This window comes from Magnolia sinica, chromosome 11 (assembly GCF_029962835.1).
Source record: "Magnolia sinica isolate HGM2019 chromosome 11, MsV1, whole genome shotgun sequence".
Lineage (NCBI taxonomy): Eukaryota > Viridiplantae > Streptophyta > Magnoliopsida > Magnoliales > Magnoliaceae > Magnolia > Magnolia sinica.
The window spans coordinates 27212776-27223687 of NC_080583.1; the positions used below are offsets into that span (position 1 = coordinate 27212776).

At 39.7% G+C, this 10912-nt stretch overlaps 1 long non-coding RNA gene across 1 annotated transcript; it reads right to left on the bottom strand.

Moving 5' to 3' along the window:
• LOC131218317 (uncharacterized) lies at positions 1–9606 on the bottom strand. Its single transcript, XR_009157635.1, has 4 exons — positions 9471–9606; positions 8634–9337; positions 466–536; positions 1–133 (listed from the first exon to the last, which is right to left on the bottom strand). It is a non-coding gene; the product is annotated as an uncharacterized LOC131218317 (long non-coding RNA).
• Positions 9607–10912: the final 1306 nt, after the last annotated feature.

Sequence of the window (10912 nt, forward strand, 5' to 3'; positions counted from 1 at the left end):
ATTTTGTATCCTTTGAAATCTCTCCCAAAGAAATTATGGTCTTTAGGATTTCCAATATGTTTTCTATCCATGGGTGCTAATGAGCATCTTTAAATGGTAAAAAGCTTTTCATGAAGGTTTTAATGCCAAATACCTGCAATGCAAAATTAGAGAGAAAAAATGAAGAGGAAGAAGTTGGGATATTAGCAGTGAAAGTAAACTTTATATGGTAACTAGATTGCAGAAAATATTAACAATTTTAGAGAATTGGTTGTTATATGTATTAATATTTCAAAACATGAAATAACTAGCGAATAATAAACTAGTCATACCCTGATTGACCTTCAATAAACAAAGTTCACTTTATTCTACCCAAGAGGTTTTAGAGTTATCTTCTACATCAAGGAATGGAGATAAATATGTCTAAATGAGAATATCTTATCTAAACGGGGAGAAACATACAATAAGGTGCATAAGATGGCTTACTTTTGTAATGGCTAAAGATGGCATACATTTCCGCACTCTAATATTTTGCTCATCATGATCCAGGAACTATGCTACAAAATAGGGAGGTAGATGATAACTTATGACAATGGAAGGAACTTGCGTAATGCAAAAGAAGAAGAAGAAGAAGAAGAAGAAGAAGAAGAAGAAGAAGAAGAAGAAAGAAATGGTAACAGTGAGATGCAGCAAGTTACAATATGTTAAGATGTGAGTTTTTATTTATTTATTTATTTATCACTTCCCATTAAATCATCCATTTTAAAAGAAAACCAAATAGATCGAATGGATGCTGGAATGAATAAGATGAAACTTAAAATATGCTCAAGTTCAATTAAAGTAATGATGCATGTGTAGAGTAAGGTCTAAGGCCCAAATCACTATATACATAGACCTTAACTTTCTAAGAATATCAAGTCAAGTAAAGACTAGGTCTACTATTTCCCGACTAGGCAAGGAGCCAGGTCGAGTTCTTGAGTTTCTGAACCACGACGAATGTGACCTGCCCCAAAAATCATGCTCATCCACTAATAATGCAATGTGCATGGTACATTCAATGATAGCTAGAAACGGTTCCACAATTTTAAAAATAAATAATTTTATAATTTTTAGGGAAATTTAATATTAAATTTTTTTTTTTAAAAAGAAACTCATTATTAGATATTTAAAATGTTGTCCCATTATGAAGGAGTATAACCTGAAAATTGCACTTATCAGATAATCCAAATATTTCCTCGAGTTACCGTGAAATGTACGGTTAGAAATAAAATGGCAAGTAGCTAAATTTGGCATGCCAAATCAAAATGTTAGTATCTTATGATCTGCGTGATTTCCAAGCTACACCTCATTCACAATAGCTCCTTATTTGTATGACATGGACTTTTTGTTCATTCATGTTATTCTTTTGATTGGCCACAATTTATATGGTATTGAAAGAGGACATTCATGTATGCTTAGCTTTTGAGCAGTAGGTGGACCAATGATTCAATGATACATGTCAGGACTTCAAAATATTGCAGTGAGGGTTGTGTCTTGCAAAAAAAAAAAATAGTTATACCAAGAAAAAATCAACAACAATACACATCCAACTAAAAAAAGTACCGCATTTATTGATAATATGTTCCAACTTAAATGTCTTTTGGGAGTGGTCCATCCAATGTCAGTCCAAACTAACAAATGGTTTAGATCCATGAACCATGTGATGGGTTTTTTCCTCCTAAAAATGAGGAGAGAATGAGCCCACACGACCAGTCGAGTGGTGCTCGACTCAAAGTCCAGCGAGCAAATTGGTTTGAGACTTTGTGGTGCTCGACTAGTCGAGGGACATGCTCGACCAGTCGAGTGGGCCGCTCGACCGATCGAGGACCCTGCTTGACTAGTCGAGGTTACGCAGATTCGAGTCTGGATTTTGTGCGGACTGCGTAAATTTGAGGCGATTTTCACAGAGGTACGGAAAGGAGTTTCCTAAACTATAAATATGGATCCCTAGGGCTGTTCTAGGGCATGCAAGAGAGTTTTCTAAAGCTTTGTAAGGGTTTGCTAAAGGGTTTAGGGTTATCAAAGGTGAGAGAGAGAGAGAAAGAGAGAGAGGAAGCTTGTGGAAGGGATGTTATGCTCGTAAAGGTGATCTACTGTGTACTCCACATCTCAGCGCTTCTACATCCTCGTAATTGGTGAGATCTCTCCTTTTTTTCTTTATTCTCTTATTATTTATCCACTCCTGCGTCAGTGAAGAAGGTTTGATCTAAGCGGTGTGTGCTTGTGATCGGTTGTAACGTTCTACTTCATAGTGGATTGTTGCTCTGGACAAGGTCCCATGGTTTTTACCTCTTTGAGGGTTTTTCACGTAAAAATCTCTTCTGTCATGTGGTTTATGATTTGATTTATTTCATAGCTTTATTATCCCATAATTCTAGTGTTTTGGGAGGTTAGATCCTAAGGTTTTTGTGTAATGGCCCCCAACAAAGTGGTATCAGAGTGTCCAGGTTTATTGAACGGAGTGGGATCAGTTCTAAATTATGGAAGGTGGCTCATCAAGGATGATCAGTCTCAATGGTTTTAACTGGACCATATGAAAGGCTAAGATGGAGGACTTACTTTATTGCAAGGACTTTTATGCTCTAATCTTAGGCATATCAGAAAAAACAAACGATATGACAAATGATGATTAGAAGAAATTGGATCGGAAGGTGGTGGAGTTTATTAAACAATGGCTAGACGATTCCATATTACACCATGTGTCTATGGAGACCTCAGCCACTAGCCTATGGCTGAAATTGCAAGGGCTGCATGAGATGAAGACAGTCAGTAATAAAAATTTTCTGATAAGACAACTTGTGAAGCTCAAGTTCAAAGACGGTGGTTCTGTGGCTGAGCACATGAATGAAGTCCGCAATATATTAAAATAGCTCTTCGCTATGAAATGGTCCTTGACGATGAATTACAGGCTTTACTATTGCTTAGCTCATTACCTGATAGTTGGGAGACATTGGTGGTGTCTCTAAGTAACTCCGCGCCGATGAAAAGGTGTCCATGGAACATGTAAGAGGAAGTCTCAGGGGTTTACTCAGCAAGAGGCCCTTGTGGCACAAGAATGGGGGAGAGGAAGGAACAAAAAGGGCGGGAAGGCCTGAGATAAATCAAGAGGTAAGTCAAGTATCAGGAAGGATGTTGAATGATGGAATTGTGGCAAGAAAGGCCACTACAAGCTTGAATGTCGTAATAAGAAGAACAACAAGAAAGGAAAAGGAAAGGAGAAAGAAGATGAATCAGACTCCAATGCGGTCGCTTCAGATGGCGATGTTATAGTTATTCTTTTAGCAGATCACGATATTTGTCTCACGGCTACGAGTCAGGACACCGACTAGGTGATAGACTTAGGAGTCTCGTTTCATGCGACTCCACGCATGGACCTCTTCATAAGCTATAAGTCAGGTGACTTTAGGACTGTGAAGATAGAAAATTCTGGCATATCGAAGATCGTAGGGATCGGTGATATTTGTGTGAAGACCGATGTAGGCTGCACATTAGTTCTCAGGAATGTGAGACATAGCCCAGACCTTCGCCTCAACTTGATGTCGATGGAAAGGTTGGATGATGATGAATATGAAAGCCGATTTGTTGGTGGGCGCTAGAAGCACATCATAGGTTTGTTGATCGCAGCTAGAGGAAAAAAGTGGTGCACCCTGTACAAGGTAACTATTAGTGTGTACAAGGGTGGATTGAACGCAGCGGAAAATTCAGCTATTGACATGTCGCACAGGCGTCTAGGCCACATGAGTGAAAAAGGGCTTCATCTACTAGCAAAGAAGCGGCTCCTTCTAGACGTGACAAGTATACCTCTCAAAACCTTTATTGATTGTTTATTAGGGAAACAACATAGAGTTTCACTTGTTAAATCTGTTTCTCATGTTAATAAAGTGTATGCATTATATTTGACTTATTTTGATGTTTGTGGTCTTATGAGGACAAAAAACATTGGGTGAGGCATTTTATTTTATCACTTTTATAGTTGATGCATCTAGGAGGGTTTGGGTTTATGCTTTGAAATCTAAGGATGAGGTCTTTGGTGTGTTTAAATTATTTCATGCTATGGTCGAGAGAGAGACAGGTAGATCATTGAAGTGCATCTGCACTGATAATGGTGGTGAATACATCTGTGACTTTCATGAGTATTGTAAGTCCCTGGGTATACGGCATGAACAGATGGTTCCCAAGATCCCCTAGCATAATGGTGTGGCTAAGCGAATGAATCGCACCATTGTAGAGAGAATCAGATGCATGCTATCCCATGCAAAGTTACCCAAGACGTTTTAAGGAGAAGCAATGCACACAGCAGTGTATTTGATAAACAGGTTTCTATCACTCCCGTTGAATGGAGAAGTACCCGAGAAGGTGTGGATTGGAGAAGATCCATTGTACAGTCATCTCAGGGTGTTTGGATGCAGGGCATCCGTTCATGTACCAAAGGACGAGAGGTTCAAGCTCGATATGAAGATCGGACAATGTGTGTTCTTAGGGTATGATGATGAAAAGTTCGGTTACAGATTGTAGGATCTGACTGAGAAGAAGCTCGTCAGGAGTAGAGATGTGGTTTTCTTTGAAGACCAATGTATTGAAGACATTTATAAGCTAGAAAAGACGTAGCCCAGTTCAGGAGAGCTAAAGGATAAGGATATGGTTATTCCTCCCATGGTTCCTGATGACAGAGGAGTACAACAATGTGCAGAGGATGAGGGAGTTCTTTCAGAAGATGGACCGAGGAAGCAGCCCCCACTTAATCCACCTGTTGAGCCATATGTGAGGAGTTCATCTAGGGACAGACATCCATCCAAGAGGTATTCACCGCATGAGTACATTATGCTCACTGATGGGGGAGAGCCAGAAGATTATTTTGAGGCCCTAGCTGACGAGCATAAGGGGGAGTGGTTGAAAGCTATGCAAGAGGAGATAGAATCCTTGCATAAGAACCACATCTATGATATGGTGAAATTGCCTAAGGGCAAGAAAGCTTTAAGCAACAAGTGGGTGGTGAGAAAGAAGATTGAGTAAAAGAATTCACAAACGAGGTTCAAGGCTAGACTTGTAGTGAAAGGGTTCGGTCAAAGGAAAGGTACAAACTTCGAGGAGATATTCTCACTAGTGGTGAAGATGACATCCATACGGGTGTTGCTTGGGTTGGTGGCTAGCATGGATCTAGAGATAGAGTAGTTAAATGTGAAAACTGCCTTTCTCCATGGTGACCTGGAAGAAGAGATCTACATGCACCAACCAGAGGGGTTCGAAGTCAAGGGCAAAGAGCATATAGTGTGTAGGCTAAGGAAGAGCTTGTATGGGCTGAAACAAGCTCCACGATAATGGTACAAGAAGTTTGACTCGTTTATGTTAAAGCATGGATATGATAGAATGGAGTCGGACCACTGTGTGTTCACGCACAAGTTCTCAAATGGTGATTTCTTAGTTTTACTGTTATACGTTGATGACATGCTCATCATGGGAAAAGACATCAAGAAGATTGACAGGCTGAAATAGGAGTTGGGAAAGTCGTTCGTGATAAAAAGACTTGGGCCCAGCTAAGCAGATCTTAGGAATGGAGATAACCTGTGACAGAAGCAGCAGGAAGCTTTGACTGTCACAAGAGCGGTATATTGAGAAAGTCCTAGAGCAGTTCAATATGACTGCAGCAAAACTGATCAGTACTCCACTGGATGGTCACTTCAGATTGAGCGACAAATAGTGTCCCAAGACAAAGGCAGAGGTGGATGAGATGCAGAAGATACCCTACGCGTCAACAGTAAGAAGTTTGATGTATACTATGGTGTGTACATGCCTAGATATAGCATATGCGGTTGGTGTTGTCAGCCGATATCTTGGCAATCCTGGTAAAGAGCATTGGGCAATGGTAAAATGGATACTACGGTATCTAAGAGGCTTATCCAGGTTGAGCCTATACTATGGTGAAGGAAAACCTATGTTAGAAGGCTAAACGGATGCAGATATGGCAGGTGACCTAGACTCCAGGAAGTCTATACCGGGGTTCATGTTCACTTCTGAAGGGGGAGCGGTCTCTTAACAGAGGAAGCTATAGAAGGTTGTAGCATTGTTGATAACAGAGGCCAAGTACACTCCTATCACAGAGGCATGTAAAGAGATGCTTTGGATGAACTACTGAAACTTAGCCTGAAGTAGGAGCAGTACGTGGTCTATGGTGATAGTCAAAGTGCTATACACTTGAGCAAGAATCCAAGTCAGCACTCCAAGTCAAAGCATATAGAGATTCAGTATCACTGGATTAGGGATACTTTGGAACAGAAGGTATTATAGCTTGAGAAGGTCCACACGGACGATAACGAGTTAGACATGTTAACCAAGGCATTGCTCAAGGACAAGTGTGAGGTTTGTAGAAACCTGGCTGGCTAAAGAAGGTGAATTCCTCCTAAGTTAGAAAGGGGGAGATTTGATGGGTTTTCTCCTCTATAGAAAGAGGAGAGAACAAGCCCACTCGACCGGTCGAGTGGTGCTCGACTCAAAGTCCAGGGAGAAAATTGGTTTGGGACTCCATGACGCTAGTTGAGGGACATGCTCGACTGGTCGAGGACCCTGCTCGACTAGTTGAGGTTACCCAGATTCGAGTCCGGATTTTGTACAGACTGCATAAATTTGAAGCAATTTTCACAGAGGTGTGGAAAGGAGTTTCCTAAACTATAAATATGGGTCCCTAGGGCTGTTCTAGGGCATGTAAGAGAGTTTTCTAAAGCTTTGCAAGGGTTTGCTAATGGTTCTAGGGCTATCAAAGGTGTGAGACAGAGAGAGAAAGAGAGAGAGGAAGCTTGTGGAAGGGAGGTTCTGCTCGTAAAGGTGATCTACTGTGCAGTTGACATCTCAACGCTTCTACGTCCTCGTAATCGGTGAGATCTCTCCAGCTTTTTTCTTTATTTTCTTATTATTTATCCACTTTTGCGTGAGTGAAGAATGTTTGATCAAAGCAATGTGTGCTTGTGATCAGTTATAACATTCTACTTCATAGTGGATGTTGCTTTAGATGAGGTCCCGTGGTTTTTACCTCTTTGAGGGTTTTCCACGTAAAAATCTCGTGTCGTATGGTTTATGCTTTAATTTATTTTATTGCTTTATTATCCCATAATTCTGGTGTTTTGGGAGGCTAGATCCTAAGGTTTTTGTGTAACAGCCCCCAACACCATGATCCCCATTTATACAAAAAAAAAACCCGACTTTTAGTTAAAGTTGAGGATAGTCTAAACTTTTAATCTTGTCAGGTGGCGTTCAATGATGTTTCTATTCATTGAATGAACTAAGTCCCACCCACACATGATCAACCATCATACTTGTAATGTATAAATAAATAAAAAATAAAAATTTAATAAACATGAAATATCAAAACCTGTTGAGCTCAGTTATAAAAACAAAATGATCAACCATCGTACTTGTCATGTAACGTTACGGCTTTGGTTTTGGAATGGCCTTATTTTTGTCGTGCCCATTCATCCGACTAGGATGTATCTTCCGAATGGATTGAATGACGTATAATAGATATGTTGGGCCTCATGCTCTGCCTAATTAAAATGTTTTAATGGTTGGGTTTTCCCACACTCATGATCTTCAGGTATAGGGGTGAAGTTGAATGGGTGCACCTTATGGACGGATTAGATATGGGTCCTACACCACACTAGACCCCACAAACCATATTTTAGAATAATCCTATTATAGAAATGTGTTGGGTGAGAAATGTAGATGGGAGAAAAAAGAGGAGATAAATACATTGATGAGGGACAAAATGGTTTACAACGCCTGTTTTACACATCGCATAAAACACTCAGGCTCTTTAGGCATATGAAATGTTGTCTATTTGAAATTCATTCCCTCCATCAGGTGTACATGAAAAAGATCACCCAGATAGAACAATGTGAATTGCACCTAAAGCCTTTAAGTTTGAGCGTTGTGAACCACCTGAGTTTTGGATCAAGCTGATTTTCGTATATAACCTTGATCCAAGTGAGTCCCATCTGATCAACAGATTTGATGCAAGATACATTCCATGCTGACCACACAAACACTAACCTATGGTTGGGGTCCTATTTTCACTGTTCCCTGTGGTGTGGGACACTTGAGTTGTGGGTTTAAATGATTTTTGGACATAGGGCATAGAAAGGAGGAATACAACTGATGGACAGATTTGATCTTACATATACAACATGGTGGTATATGAAGGATAATGTGAGCAAGACACCATCCCATGGTAGAATCCTCATTTATAGCAATTAAAAGACCAGTAATTTGTACAGAGCAACGAATGAAACAGAGGAGCAAGGATACAAGTAAATTGATTCAAATGCTTGAACCTCTTTGCATTCATCAACATTAGGTTATGAAGGATGATGTGCAAGTGTATGGACCAAATATGTGAGAATACTTTCACATCATGTTGCATAGAATAACACATTTGAATAATATCCATTAAGTTATGTTTGTCTGATGGAATCAATATGATAAAGATACAACGAAGACATTATCTAGTATAAGAAACTTCAGCCCCATTCATACAGGCATGAAAAGGCACAATGTTCAGTGAAATGCAGCTTAGAGAAACTTTTCCAAGTGATTGTTCTATAGAATAAATTATAACAAATACTTACCTCTTTAAACTTGAATGAATGGGATCCAGTTATGCTGAATAAGAAGCCACAAGCATACTTCGCATCCGAAAGCCTTTCCTTTATATATTGGTGTACTTTGCTAAGGAATACCTTTCTAGCTTGTGGGTAGACATCGTATGTGCCAAGATAAAGTCAGCTGCCACTAGTGGGAAAGATATTACAATCTCTGGATAAGCAAACATTATCTGCTTTTAGACAACAAAAGGCAATGGAACAATACACACGTTTTATCTTCATACTAAGAACAGAAATAAAATGCCAAGTAAACAAACATTTCTAATAAACTTTTGCATGAAAGAAAAGCTCTAGAATGTGATATCTTAAAGTCAAATAAAAGAAGTCAATTGGTATTTTTTTATCCTAGTACTTTGACTAGCACAGGACAGCTTTTGCTGAAGCAATCCTTAGATGGGCCTTATCCATAGTACTGTAAGATGAGAAAGTCCTCAGGGTCAGCTACTTAAAACAAGAGATTTAATACATATGAAGGCAAGGATGCCCATCGCCAAGAGATGAAAAACTTCATCATGTTAGTAGGCCTACAATACCTTGATTTTATATTCTTTGAAATCTCTCCAAAAGATAGTATATTTTTAAGGATTTCGTAAAAGTTTTCTATCCCTGGCCACAGATGATCATGTTAAGAGATAAAAACCTTTTCACCAAGGTTTTATGCCAAATATCTGCTATGCAAAACTAAAGAGAAAAACAATGAAGAGTAACAAATTGGGGATATTAGCAGTGAAAACAAACTTTACATGGTAACTAGATTGCAGAAAATCATTAAAAAATAATAATTAGGGAATTAGTTCTTACATGTATTAATATTCCATAACATGAAATAACTACAGTATAACCACAATTTCGCCTTCTCTGGTTTCAAAAACAGGCATTGTAGTTTGTGTTATGCATACAACAGACAAATTTGCTTTTGTAATCAGTAGGAAACTACATCTACTATCCACTCCAGCCATCAATTTTTTTAGTTATTTTTAGGATGTGATCTCAAAATGAAGCACAATAGGAAACAGAGGGGATTAGAACTCCCACCATTAAAACCTTACTAGGGCCCACTATGATATTTATATGCCCACCTCTATATTTATAGGATCCATTAAAATAATTAAATAAAATTTTTTAAAATAAATAAAAATGGTCCACCTCAATAGACTGGACAGTGGAGAGCTTTAATGGTGGACATTCAATCATCACCGTTTCTTGTGGTGTGACCCACTTAAGATTTAGATATACTTCATGTTTGGGCTTGGGCCCTAAAATGAGCTGGCAAAACCGATAGATGGCATAGATATACTAAAATAAAACACAAATTACGGTGGGCCACTATCACAGCCTAACTGAATCCGTTTATTCGAATAAAAGAAAAGGAAAACGACAACCCTAACTGCATGCAAGAGCAGAGAGGGGAAGAGAGATGGGCGCACAGAAGTACTAATTGCAGAGAGGGAGAGAAGGAGGTGCACAACGCCATTGCAAAGAGAGAGAGAGAGAGAGAGAGAGAGAGAGAGAGAGAGAGAGAGAGAGAGAGAGAGCTTAGTGGAGCTTCTTCAATGGCCAGAGCTTTTCGGTAATGGAGGTGTGTTTTCCCCCTCTTCCCCTTGTTTAAAAAAATCAGATCGTTGGCCTATAAGTCACTTATAGGGAAGTGACTTCTCACATCCAGCCCCTGGAAGTTTCCTGGCAGTTTTGCCTATAAGTGACTTGGTGAATTTCTTCCCCCAAACAGCACCTGCAAGTGACCTTCCTGTAAGTCACTTCCCACTAACCAAACTTACAAGCTTCCAAACAAGCCCTAAACCATTTACGGGCATCCAAACGAAAATTAATTTACCCCCATTTCAAAAAGACTGAAATCATAAGAACGAAATAAATACCCTTTCGACTAACACAAGAGAGATTTGAGACGAGAGAGATGGAGAGGGAGACAATCGGGCTTTAGACAGGCAGTAGCGAGTTAGGGTTTAGGGTGACCAAAATAAGGGCGTCGGGTAGGCAACAACGCTCATTCAGGTGGGAGAGGGGGGTAGGGTAGGAAGAGGGAGAGTGAGAGAGGGAGAGGGAGAGAGAGAGAGAGAGAGTGATAGCAAGAGAGAGAGAGAGCGACAGTGAGAGATGGGCACTGGAGTCGGTTCGAGTTAAAACATATCATTATTACCGACGAAACTTTTCGTCGGTAATACTTTTCACAATTCGTCGGTAAAAGGCTTCAAAAATATTGGGGCCTACCCATGCTCTATCGG